The sequence below is a fragment of the Pseudorca crassidens genome, unplaced genomic scaffold (genome assembly GCF_039906515.1).
Source record: "Pseudorca crassidens isolate mPseCra1 unplaced genomic scaffold, mPseCra1.hap1 Scaffold_1162, whole genome shotgun sequence".
In the NCBI taxonomy this organism is placed as follows: domain Eukaryota; kingdom Metazoa; phylum Chordata; class Mammalia; order Artiodactyla; family Delphinidae; genus Pseudorca; species Pseudorca crassidens.
Genome location: NW_027136039.1, coordinates 914 through 15,219, shown reverse-complemented (window position 1 = coordinate 15,219; position 14,306 = coordinate 914). Strand labels below are relative to the sequence as shown.

The window sequence follows — 14,306 nt, the reverse complement described above, 5'->3', positions numbered from 1 at the left end:
AAATATTGAAAAAAATTAAAGTTAGGTATGCCATGGATGCACAAATATATGTAGATACTAGTCTATCCTTACATAGGCATAAGGTGATATTATAAAATCAATAATGTGTTAGTTTTCTCACTGTTTTATAACTTTGCTTTCAAAGAATTACAGTATTGTACAGTATGCCTCTCTCTCTTATAACTGGGGAAACTGTGTATCAGCCTATCATCATAGGTGTTTATTTTTTAAAGTAACAATGTTCTCAATACTGTATTATGAATATGACTGTAATACTGTATGCCATAAAAATTTTATAATGATTCATTCATTAGTATATAGGCTAGGCTACCATAAAGCAATTGTATCAATTACTCTAGGCTACCATAAAGCAATATTGCTGCTTCTTTGTGATCAACGCATGATAATGTTATACCTGTAAATAAATATGAATTGCTTTTTCACATTATCTTTTTATTTTTGATGTCTAGTGTTAGTAATACATATAACATCTACAGTGCTTTGTATCATATAAGACAATATTGATGTAGGTACTGACAGACCATTCATCTTGTAAACTGACAAGTAAACTTATGGTACCAATAAATATAGAACAATACTGTAATGTATTTTCTCTTCCTTATGGTTTTCTTAATAACATTTTCTTTTCTCCAGCGTACTTTATTGTAAGAATACAGTATAATACATATAACATACAAATTACCTGTTAACTGAATGTTTGTTATTGGTAAGGCATCTGGTCAACAGTAGGTTATTAGTAGTTAAGTTTGGGGGGAGTCAAAAGTTATACATGGATTTTCGACTGTGTGTGGGGTTGGCATCCCAACCCCTGCATCGTTCAAGGGTCAACTGTATTAACATTTGCTTATTCTATCTATGTTTCTGCATCAGTTAGCTTCTGCTGCATAACAAACAACAAACAAAAAGGGTTAACAACAAGCCCTTTATTTATCTCCTGATCCTCTGTTTCTCCTGGGTTGTTCTTCTGGTATGGGCTGACTTGACCAATCTCTGTTGGGCTCTCTTATGTTTCTATGGTCAGCTGATGGGCTGAATGATCTAGGATGGTCTCACTCACGAGACTGGTAGTCGGCTGGCTATCAGTCAGGCCTCAGTTCTCCATATGGCCTCTCATCTTCCAGCAGGCTAGACTGGACACTTTTCACATGGAAATGACATGTTTCCAAAGGGCAGAGAGAAAGGGCAACCTCCAATAAGGAAGTGCTTTTCATGCTTCTGCTCAAGTTATGTTTGCTAATGTCACTGGCCAACAAGTCACAAGGCTTGCCCAGAATCAGTGTGGAAGGGCATTAACCGTGTGGATAGAAGGAGGGGAATAACTTGTGTTACTTTTGTTCTATTTAACTATCACTGTTGAACCAATAAAAGCAAATGGAAGATATCATTTTGCTTCACTTATAAATATAAATCATGTAGTAAGCAAAGGATCTTTCCCTAATGTGACTCTCCTCTTCCCTCTCAGCAGGCTATTTTTTTAAAAAATTGAAGTAGAGTTGATTTACAATGTTGTGTTAGTTTCAGGGTATACATTAAAGTGATTCAAATATATATATTCTTTTACGGATTCTTTTCCACTATAGGTTATTACAAGATACTGAATATAGTTCCCCATGCTATACAGTAAGTCCTTGCTGTCTATTTTATGCATAGTAGTGTATATCTGTTAATCCCAATCTCCTAATTTATCCCTCCCTCCCCCTGCCTTTTCCCCTTTGGTAACCATAAGTTTGTGTTCTATGTGAGTCTATTTCTGTTTTGTAAAGAAGTTCATTTGCATCATTTTTTAGATTCCACATATAAGTGATGTCATATGATATTTGTCTTCCTCTGACTTATTTCATTTAGTATGATAATCTCTAGGTCCATCCATATTGCTACAAATGGCATTATTTCATTCTTTTTTTATGACTGAGTAATATTCCCTTGTATATATACCACATCTTCTTTATCCATCTTATCTGTTGATGGACACTTAGGTTCTTCAGGCTATTTTTAAAGGGCTAAATGATTTGAAACTTGGTCATTCATCTCCCATTCACACAATAACTGCAACAATAATGAAGAACATAGGAAGACCCACAGGGCCAACTAAGAGAAATATTTACAAACATGAACTTTTACCCATAAAGAAGTTACAGGTTTGAGCCACAACATCTATTAAAACCCTTTGGAGAATCTATTTTATTTGTGTGATCAAGATAAAAGCACAACCAGATGGGCCTAGGTGGCTTGAGGCAAGAGGTGCCCAGTGCCAGCATGAGGTCAGGCACTGGGTTGTGCCCATGTGGAATTGGCCAGAGTTCATGCAGGGATGATTGCCCCATCAGTGAATCAAGAGAAACAATTTTCCCAAGGCCCCAGGCACAGGTGAGGCTGAGAGGATATGAATGAGATAGCACATGTGTCTGAACCCTTCCCTAATTAAATTCTTCTACACAATTATCTGAGCCTAGTTATGATTAGAGTTTAGAACCTAAACTACTGATACTATATCATTAGTGGTTAATTGCCTATTAAAAGTTTCTATTTCTTCTTCTTCTTAAAAATCTTTATTTATTTATTTATTTGGCTGCACCAGGTCTTAGTTGTGGCATGCATGAGGGATCTAGTTCCTTGACCAGGGATTGAACCTGGCCCCCTGCATTGGGAGCACGGAGTCTTAGCCACTGGACCACCAGGGAAATCCCTCTATTTCTTCTTGTCAATTCTTTAAGTTGTATCTTTCTAGGAAATTGGTTATGTCATCTATTTTGTTGTTGTTGTTGTTGGCCATGCTGTGCAGCTTGAGGGATCTTAGTTCCCGATCAGGGATGGAACCCTGACTCCTAGCAGTGAGAGTGCTGAGTCCTAACCACTGGACCACCAGGGAATTCCCATCTGTTTTCAAATTTATTCTAATTAAAAAGTCTTCTATTTTTGTGTAGTCTTTTCCCTTCTTAATATTATTTATTTGTGCCTTTTCTCTGTTTTATTAATTAATCACCTCAGAAGTGCATCACTTCAAATACTCACTTTAATTAAGCAGTGGTTGGCGTTTAGCCTCTCTGTTGCATCAGTGTTTTCTACTTCATTAATTTATGCTTATAATTTGCTTTGACCCATTTTCTCCTATTCATTCTTTTATTCTTTGTTTTCTAACTTCCCAAGATAGACAAAGCCTATAATTTTCATCCTTTTTAGTTTCCTCTTCCTTTGAACTTATATCATAAGTACCCAATAGAGTTCATATCTTTATCTGTACCCAATAAAATTCATACCTTAATTTCTTGGCATTTTACTTATGTTGTTTGCTGTTTTTGCTACTGTAATACATGGTGGCTTGTTTCCTTATGTTAACTTTGGGTTTATCTGTAAAAACTCTTCAATGCATGAATGGAAGTTACAATCCTCCAGAGAATTTCCTTGATGATTTCTCCAAGCACCCTGGTATTCCAAGCCCAGGATCAATTTTACACTCATTTCTCAGCCTGAGTTTTCCAGAACATGCTGGCAGTATAAATCAAGGTACTAACAAAATATTAAAAGAGGTAGACAGCAACTTAGAAAAAAAATCTTATGTCATGGCCTAGTTGGTTTCTTCCAAAAATGTAAGGTTGGTTTAACATTTTAAAAAATCTATGTATTCTACCATGTACCAAAAACATGTATTCTACTGTGTTATCAAAATAAAGAGGAAAAATTTTACGGTCATATTTGTAGACACAGAAAAGACATTTGATAAATAATCAACAGAGATTCATAATAATAATGAAAACTCATAGCAAACTAATAATTGAAATGAACTTATTTCTTTGGATTGAGTGTGTGTTTTTTTAAAAAGAAGAAGAAAACATCATACTAAAGAACCCACTCGGGCTTCCCTGGTGGTGCAGTGGTTGAGAGTCCGCCTGCTGATGCAGGGGACACGGGTTCGTGCCCCGGTCCGGGAGGATCCCACATGCCGCGGAGCGGCTGGGCCCGTGAGCCATGGCCGCTGAGCCTGCGCGCCCGGAGCCTGTGCTCCGCAACGGGAGAGGCCACAGCAGTGAGAGGCCCGCGTACCGCAAAAAAAAAAAAAAAAGAACCCACTCAAAAAAAAACAACCCACCCAACAAACATACACAATGCCTGTAACACATAGTGACAGAAATATATGCTGACGCACACGCATAGATGGTCATACATACACACGTATCACACAATCACTGATACACCCCAGACCTGTCACAACCACACAACACATTCATACCCTCGCCCTGTCATGATAGACACAAAAACACACTTCCACCACAGTCACACATTCATCCTGATCCTGTCATACACAAACTGCAATCTCTCTTCTCTCTGGTGCACACACACGTATACTCTGTCACACGGCCGCGGAGAAACACTCCAGCTCCGTCATGGTCACCAGATAAACGTATACAACGTATTTTACATGCAGTCACAGAGACATACACTGGCCATTTCGTGTGCACAGATGCCCACTTACACACACACACACACACACACACACACACACACCATTCCATCTGTCACAGGATATCTCAGCCCCGTCACGTGAACAATCATGCAAATGCAATACCACCTTTCACACAGCGTGACGTGTCCTTGGCTCTACCACGCGCAGTGTTCACACACAACCCCTACACCACGTCTGTCCCTCACCGTCACTGAAGCACACTCCAGCGCTGTCGCATACTTGACTCTCCATCACACGCAGCCTGGAGACACCCTCACCTGTTTTGACGACCCCTCCCCTCTTGTCTGTCACACCATCACCTCCGTCACAGCTCGCGTTTACCTGGAGTGTTTCCCTCCGTCCATTCCCACCGCCGGCTAGGGTCGGAGTTCTCAAAACCCTCCCCTCCACGCCCCGCAATGATTTCTCTTTACACTGAACCTGCTCACACGCGCAGCCCAAGAACCACGAGGAAGCTCTAGGTGGACTTCCGAGACCGACGGTCATTGGGGCCCAGTGGCCTGTGGGAAATGTAGTCCAGAGCCGGAAAAGCAGGAGACATCGGAAACCCAAGGGCCGGGGGGCGTCTCCGCCCCGGAGGTTTCTGGGAGTTGTAGTCGGTGCTCGCAGTGCGCAAGCGCCGGCTCGCGCCTGCCGTGCGTGAGTGACGTCTTGGGCGTGGGAGTCTAGGGTGAGTCCCCAGCGGTAGTACTTACCTGACCACGTTTGTGCCTGAACATCTTTGCGCTCCGGAAGGCCCAGTGTAGGCTGATGGTCCCTGAGGTGCGCCAGCTCCTGGACCCGCACTGGGGACACAGCAGGTGGGGTGTGTGTGTGTGTGTGTGTGTGTGTGTGTGTGTGTGACTCTGTGTTACTGTGACAGTCGTGGGACAGACTGAATGGCTGTAGATGGATGTAGCAGTGTTCCGGAGCCGGTCCCTACGGTTAGATTCTCAGAAAAATTGAGACGTGTTAACACAACCATTACAGTAGTCCCCCAGTATCTGCTGGTGTTTGCTTCCAGGACTCACTGTGGATAGTGCTGAGGATGCCGGAGTCCCTTTTATAAAATGCCATAGTACTTGCATGTGACCTGTGCATATCCTTCTCTATATATTAAGTCATCTGTAGATTACTTGTATTAGGTATTACGTACCTAATACCTAATACTATGTAAATAGTTGCTGTCATGAAGCAAATTCAAGTTTTGCTTTTTGGAACTTTTTGGGATTTTTAAAATATTTTTGATTAACGGTTGAATCCACGGATGCTGAACCCATGATATGGAGGGCTGATTGTATTTAAAAGTTATGTAGACTTACGATAAATGCATTTAGAAAACTAAGGTAATAAATACCCAACACATCACTTCCTATTATCTATGCTATTGAGATTATGTCAATTGTGTCTGTAGGGCGGAAATAATTATATCGTGGTGTATCACTGTACATCTCTTCCCAACTCCACCTTCAGTGATACCACATTGGCAGCTAGAAACTGGCGGTGACAGGACTGTTTACACCATGGGAATTGGCAGTTACTACAAATGAGGGCCTGATTTATTGTTTTGTTGATCTGGGGATGGGGAAGCTTCCCAAAGTCCTACCTCCTCGTCCTGCAATGTCCCTCCAGCACCGTCTTTTGGTTAAGCTTATCATTGTGAGCTGAGGCAATCAATTGATAATGGAAACTTATGATTTACCATGTTTTCACTTAACAAATATCAAAAACAAATGTTGATAGTATACAGTATTGTTGAGAATGTGGGGGAATGAGAATGCTCATAGGTAGCTGTTGGTAATGACTACAGTCTTTTTACAGTTGAGTTGGGTAGTATCTATCACAATGTCTGAAAGCAAACCCTTAATCAACCAGAATTTTTACATATAAGATTCTAGCTTACAAAAATGCTGACTTGAAAGAAAAAGATGTGGATACAGTAATGCTTACTGAAGCCGTGTCTGTAATACTGAAGAACTGAAATTAACCTCAATGTTTATCCTTTGAGGAATTGTTAGTCTATGCTGAACAACATGGTAGCTATTTGTGGCTATTTAAAATCATTACAATTAAATAAAATTTTAATATGTAGTTCCTTAGTCAAACTAGTCACATTTCAAATGCTTGTTAGCCAGTGTGACTAGCGGACAGTTAGATAATAATTCAACATTAAAAAGAAGGAGTTAAATCTCTATACCTGACATAAAATGAAGTAGAGGAATTGTGTTCAAGTGAAAAGGGGAAATAGCAGAACAATATGTATAGCATGATCCCATTTCTTTACAAAATAGATGATCTTGGGGCTTCCCTGGTGGCACAGTGGTTAAGAAACCGGCTGCCAATACAGGGGACACGGGTTCAAGCCCTGGTCTGGGAAGATCCCACATGCCATAGAACAACTAAACACGTGCGCCACAACTACTGAGCCTGCACTCTAGAGCCCGCGAGCCACAACTACCGAGCCCATGTACCACAACTACTGAAGTCTGTGCGCCTAGAGCCTGTGCTCCGCAACAAGAGAATCCACCACAATGAGAAGCCTGCGCACCGCAATGAAGAGTAGCCCCCGCTCGCCACAACTAGAGAAAGCCCGTGTGCAGCAACGAAGACCCAACGCAGCCAAGAATGAATAAATAAATTTATTAAAAAAAACAACAAAATCCAAAAAAAACATACACACACACACACAAAAAAACAATACTGAGTGAAGCAGGCACATTGTGTTAAAATTATCATCTGTTTGTCAATCATATACATTAAACTTTCTGTCCCAATTCAATTTTTAAAAATATAACTATTGCCATTCAGGCTTTTTTTTTGGATATTTACAAATAATTATCAAGTCAAACCTCTCAGTATTTTAGTGTTTTTATCTTTGGTGTTATGCTTAGAAAATCCATGCCTATATCAGAATTTAAGTATATATTTACCTGATTTTCACTGAGTCATTTAATTATTCCATGCATTGTAAATGTGTGTGTGCACACGTGTGTATATATATATAAAATAAAATTGGTATATAATTACTCCCACACACATACTGTTAGTCCATTTACTTAACTCTGTTTATTGAATAAACCATCTTTCTCCTACTATATTAAATAATGTACTTCCCAGATATTAGTTTTCCATTATATTTGGGCCTTTCACTTAACGGTTTATTTTGATCCTTTCATAGATCTATTAATTTGTTAACCTCTTCAGCTCTATTTTGGTTGCTTTTTGTATGGTATATCTTTTTCTGTCCTCTTAATTTCAATCTATTTGTGTCTTCTTTGCAGCAGTGTTGAATGATAAAGAAGTAGACTGGCCTTTGTGCCTGGTTCCTGGGAGGGAGACTCCAAATCCTTGGAATTTCCTGAGTAATAAGAATGTCTTTGTTATTCATAAGCCCCTTAGATCACACTGGAGTTTATGCTAATAAGGTGATTCACAGGGAACCCCTCAATAGCTTCAGAATAGGGGCTAGTCATGCTGGAAAGACCAACTGTGTGATTACAGGGTTGGGGATTTGAACCATGTGATATCGGTTCTACCTTGGCGGGGGTGGGGAGGCTACAGATCAAATTCAATCACATGGCCAATAATTAAAGCTAATACAACTCAACAACAACAACAACAACAAAAACCCTAAACAATCCAACTTAAAAATGGGCAGAGGAGCTGAATAGACATTTTTCCAAAGAAGACATACAGATGGCCAACAGGCACATGAAAAGATGTTCAACATCACTAATTATTAGGGAAATGCAAATGAAAACCACAATGAGACATCATCTCACATGTGTTAGAAAGGCTATTATCAAAAAGACAAGAAATAACAAGTGTTGGAGAAAATGGAACCCTCCTACACTGTTGGTGGGAATGTAAATTGGTGCAGCCACTTTGGAAAAAAGGATGGGAGATTCCTCAAAAAATTAAGAATAGAGCTACCATATGATCCAGCTATTCCACTTCTAGGTATTTGTCCAAAGAACATAAAAACACTACTTGAAGATGATATATGCACCCCTATGTTCATCTTAGTATTATTATTAATAGCCAGGATATGGAAACAACCTAAGTGCCCATCAACAGATGAATGGATAAAGAACATGTGGGAGATACACACACAAACACACAGGTATATTATTCAGCCATAAAAGGTGAAATCCTGCCATTTGCAACAACATGGATGGACCTTGAGGGTATTATGCTAAATGAAATAAATCAGAGAAAACCAAATAATATATGGTTTCGCTCATATGTGAGATATAGAAAAAGAAACAAAAAACAAATGAACAAACCAAATCAAACCAAATGTTTAGATATAGAGAATAGAGTGGTGGTTGCCAGAGGGGAAGGAATAGGGGGTGGGTGCGGGAAGGTGAAATGGTTAAAGGGAGTGTGTGGCTTCACCACACTGACTCCATTTTGTCAACTCCATCTCAGGCCCACAGTCCTACCCTCTCCCTTTTCTGAGTGACTGAACTTTAGCCTACTCACAAGGAATGCACCCAAGCCAGATAAGTTCCCTATCAATTTTTGCCCTTGCCTTCATCTGATACGAAAACTGGAAGAATGCCTTTGCTGATGCAGATGGTCAATGGTCAAGAGACCCCCAGAGATAGGAAAAATCCCCAGTTCTTGTCAGTGTGGGTATGCTTCTTACTTGGTAGTCTGATTCTATTTTTAGCTTCGGCCCCTTTGAACTCCCCTGTGCCCTTTTCGATGACATGGAGTGCAGCTGCGAATGCTTCTGGATCATCCATCCAGCAGATCTTTCCCACCTGTATGTAAGTTACCCATAATAAACTTCATAATTGCCCTTTATGGAGTGGCCTGCTTCATATTTCAGCCTCAAAGTTCCTTCTCAGTTCAGAGGATATTACTCGATATCTTGGCTTCCCAACAGGGGGTCAACTGTAGAGTCAGGGATGGAAGCTAAATTTTTGGTGGTAGGCATGCCTTAGTGTATACAGAAGTAGAAATATAATGTTGTACACATGAAACATATAATGTTATAAACCAATGTTACCTCGATTTAAAAAAGAAAGAAAGAAAGGAAATAATGGCCCCAAACTTCCCAAATCTGGGAAAATGTATGCCATCCAGATTCAAGAAGCCATATAGGGGCTTCCCTGGTGGGGCAGTGGTTAAGAATCTGCCTGCCAATGCAGGGGACATGGGTTTGAGCCCTGGTCTGGGAGGATCCCACATGCTGCAGAGCAACTAAGCCCCTGCGCCACAACTACTGAAGCCCGCATGCCTAGAGCCCTGCTCCACAACAAGAGAAACCACTGCAATGAGAAGTCTGCACACCGCAATGAAGACCCAACACAGCCAAAAATAAATAAATAAATTTATATTAAAAAGTGAAGCCATATAGAGTCAAAATAGGATGAATCCAAAGTAATCCACAGTGAGACACATTGTAATCAAATTGTCAAAAGTCAAAGACAAAGAATTTTGAAAGCAACAAGAGAAAAGCAACTTGTCATGTACAAGGGGACCCCTATAAGACTCTCAGCAGATTTCTCAGCAGGTGTCTTGCGGGCCAGAGGGAGTGGGATAATATGCTGAGGGAGTTCATCACCACTAGACCTGCCTTACAAGAAATGCTAAAGGAAGTTCTTCAAGTGGAAATGATGCCAAACAGCAACATGAAAGAATATGAAAGGAAAAGGCTCACTGGAAAAGGTAAATGTATAGACAAATACAGAATTCTGTGATATTATAATGGTGGTACATAAATCACATTTAATTCTGGAATAGAGATTAAAATACAGAAGTAAAAATAATAACTACAAAATATGTTAGTAGATACACAATATGAAGACACAATTTGTGACATCAATAACATAAAATATGTGTGAGGGGAGAAATAAAAGTGCTGAGCATTTGTATATGATGTTGTTATCAGTTAATACAGCTTGTTTTAAGATGTTTTGTTTAAGTCCCATGTTAACCACAAAGAAAATGCCTATAGAAGGTACACAAAAGAAAATGAGAAAGGAATCAAAGCACATCACCACACACACACACAGAAAAAAAAATCAATGAAACAGAAAGGAAGACAGCAAGGGAAAAGAGTGACAAAAAAGCTATAAGACAAACAGCAAACAATTAACAAATGACAATAGTAAGTCCTACCCTGTTAATTATTACTTTAGATGTAAATGGATTAAACTTCTCCATCAAAAGACAGAATGGCTGAATGAATGAAAAAAGAAACAAAATCCAGCTATATTTTGTCTACAAGAGACTCACTTCAGATTTAAAGACACACAGAGCCTGAAAGTGAAAGTGTGGAAATAGACATACCATGCAAATTGTAAATGAAAACAAGGGTGGCCATACTTATATTATACAAAATAGACTTTGTCAAAAGTTCAAGCAAGGCATAAAAATACCAAGTGAAACACCTGAAAGTTCACTACCTTGTTATAATGATTCTTAGTATTTCTTAGTATCTTCTAACACATATACATGTAAATAACAGAGATGTATGTATTTTACACTTTTAACAGGCATTTTTTTTCACATCACTTACCTGTAAGTTTCTCCTCTGCACATACCTTCACAAGCTCCCACACTCCCCTTGTGTAGAGCATTGTTTAAAATCTGGCATACATATCCCATAACTTTCTTCATCTTCATACAGTACATACCCAAATACACATGGTTGCCTTCAATTTCTATATAAAAAACTTTAAAATTTCATCACAGATAAATTCTTTATAATAAATATATTTTAAAAGTATACAAGTGTGTAAATACAATCCAGTTAAGAAACAGAATACACAAAATAACTTTGAATCCTTTTGCCAACTTATCTCTTCATCATCCTGCCTTCCTGTAGCTACCACATTCCTGAATTTTATCGTATCCTTTTTAAAAAAATTAATTAGTTTATTTATTTTTGGCTGCATTGGGTCTTTGTTGCTGCACTTGGGCTTTCTCTAGTTGCAGCGAGTGGGGGCTACTTTTGTTGCAGTGCGCAGGCTTCTCATTGTGGTGGCTTCTCTTGTTGCAGAGCATGGGCTCTAGGCACACAGGCTTCAGTAGTTGTGGCTCGTGGGCTCTAGAGTGCAGGCTCAGTAGTTGTGCACAGGCTTAGCTGCTCCGCAGCATGTAGGATCTTCCTGGGCCAGGGCTTGAACCTGTGTCCTCTGCATTGGCAGGCAGATTCTTAACCACTGAACCACCAGGGAAGTCCCCTTGTTTTTTTATTATGTACCACTTACACAGAAAATATCATTTGTTTCGCCTCTTTTTAAAGTTTTATGAATGGAATTATACTGTATGTATATATCTATAACTCTTTGTTTATCATATTTGTTAAATTCAATCATTTTCACTGCTGTGCACTATCCCACTGTATAGGTACTCCACACCTAATTAAACATCCTACTTCTGATGGGCATGTTTCATTTCCAGATTTGTTACTGCAATGATATTAGTGAAAGCAATGCTATTGATTTTTCTCATGTGTCAGTACTTCTAATGTTGTGCATGTCAAATTATAGTAAAAAGACAACTCTAAACAAGATGCAACCCATCTATTTCCATGAACAGCACACTGTATTACAGTAAACCGAGTTTATATTCAACCATCAAATGTGGTTCTCCCATTAATTCACTTTTTGATGGGTCATTAAGAATACCTTCAGGGGCTTCCCTGGTGGCGCAGTGGTTGAGGGTCCACCTGCCGATGCAGGGGACACGGGTTCGTGCCCCGGTCCGGGAGGATCCCACATGCCGTGGAGTGGCTGGGCCCGTGAGCCATGGCCGCTGAGCCTTCACGTCCGGAGCCTGTGCTCCGCAACGGGAGAGGCCACAACAGTGAGAGGCCCGCGTACCGCAAAAAAAAAAAGAATACCTTCAAATCCAGTAGTTTCATCATTACCCCTCAAAATATCCAATGAAAGGTTTGAGCTTGGAAGAAATGGAAGATGCTGAACCTGCTGCACTGCCTTGAATTCCATTTGTAGTTTTAGTGGAGCAAATAGACCGTGGATGTTTCTCAGTGTGGAAAAGTTCATTTTATCTTGGTCGAGCTGGAATTTTTTTCCTGATAATTCAAGAGGATGACTGGGCAAAAGTTCATTTTTCACACAAGAAAAACCTTTTTGAAGAAGATCATGACTTTCAAAAGGTCCACTTGCTGAAAGTTCAGTAACTGGAATACTATCCTTTTGCTGAGATCCAAGTCCTCTGACATTCATCTTCAACTAGCTCTGCAAACAGCCTCTCAGCCTGTAACCCAATGCTATTGATTTTGACGACAGAGAAATTGTTTTAAGGATTTTTAGCTGTGATGAAGCCAATTAGGGTGAAGCAAAAGAGAGACTTGGAAAAAAGGTTAGAAAAGAAAATCCTTTTTTGGCACATATATACAATGGAATATTACTCAGCCATAAAAAGAAACGAGATTGAGTTATTCGTAGTGAGGTGGATGGACTAGGGTTTATCATACAGAGCGAAGTAAGTCAGAAAGAGAAAAACAAATACCGTATGCTAATGCACATATATGGAATCTAAAAAAGTGGTACTGATGAATCTAGTGGCAGGGCAGGGATAAAGACACAGACGTAGAGAATGGACTTGAGGACACAGTCGGGGGAAGGGGAAGCTGGGATGAAGTGAGACAGTAGCATTGACATATATACACTACCAAATGTAAAATGGATGGCTAGTGGGAAGCAGCTGCATAGCACAGGGAGATCAGCTCGGTGCTTTGTGACGACCTAGAGGGGTGGGATAGGGAGGATGGGAGGGAGGCTCAAGAGGGAGGGGATATGGGGATATATGTATCCTTATAGCTGATTCACTTTGTTGTAAAACAGAAACTAACACAACATTGTAAAGCAATTATACTCCAATAAAGATATTAAAAAATGCGTTTTTTTCAGGAACACTTGGGACTTTATTCTGAACTTGTAATAGGAACGGAATTTTACCTTCTTCCCTAATACTATATCCATTAACTGTTTTTACCTACCATTTCAGATCAGAAAAAAAGTCTGCCAGAGGAAGCTACAGATATTTTGGTTCAAAACTGCCAACTGCAACAGGCCCTGCCTAGGAAATGGAAACCTGGTTTTGTATATTTAGAATATTTTAAAATGCAATGATCACTCTTAAAAATAAAACAAGTAGTTTTCTGATTGACTATAATTATGTAGTCGCAAACAGGTTCCTTGCATTGTCTGACCTATAAGCTAGGACATCTGATTACCTAATTCTGGGCTCTGCTCTAATCTATCTGCCTCTACCCATGGGAAGTTATTTCTTTAATCCAGGGTTTTCAAAGTTATTTGCTCAAGTTCTCTTAACATCATGAAGATTGGAAGCCTACCTCAGCCACTCCAAGACTGGCTGTTACTTTGGTTTCTTCTTTCTTTTTGAAAGTTATGCTGATTTGCAGTCTTTCCCAAAACATCTTTGATTCATCATAAAACGTCCAAATCTTTTGGCAGATAAATTGCAAGTCTTTTTCTGCATATTAAATTTGATTCTCCAAGAAGATGTAATAACACTATTCTACTTTATACGTAACAAAACTGGTTTATTGTCACTCACTATCAAAACACACAGTCACAATTTCCAGGCACATATAGTGGTTGGTAGTCAGATAATCAAACTAACATGCCAAGCTAGATAACACTGTACTGTTTTTCAATCCCAGCTGGACAGTGTTCCACTTTCACAATTACCATGGTATGCACACAAAAGAAAAGCCTATCAGAAAAAACATCTTACAAATATTGTCATTTTCGGTTACTGACATTAATAGAAATACCTAAAGACACAGACCTCCTCAAGTCTCTCAGTCCTACAGAGACCTTCTCACAAGTCTCCA

At 39.5% G+C, this 14,306-nt stretch overlaps 1 pseudogene; it reads right to left on the bottom strand.

Moving 5' to 3' along the window:
* Window positions 1-11,983: 11,983 nt before the first annotated feature.
* Window positions 11,984-12,857, bottom strand: LOC137217991 (proteasome maturation protein pseudogene; annotated as a pseudogene).
* Window positions 12,858-14,306: the final 1,449 nt, after the last annotated feature.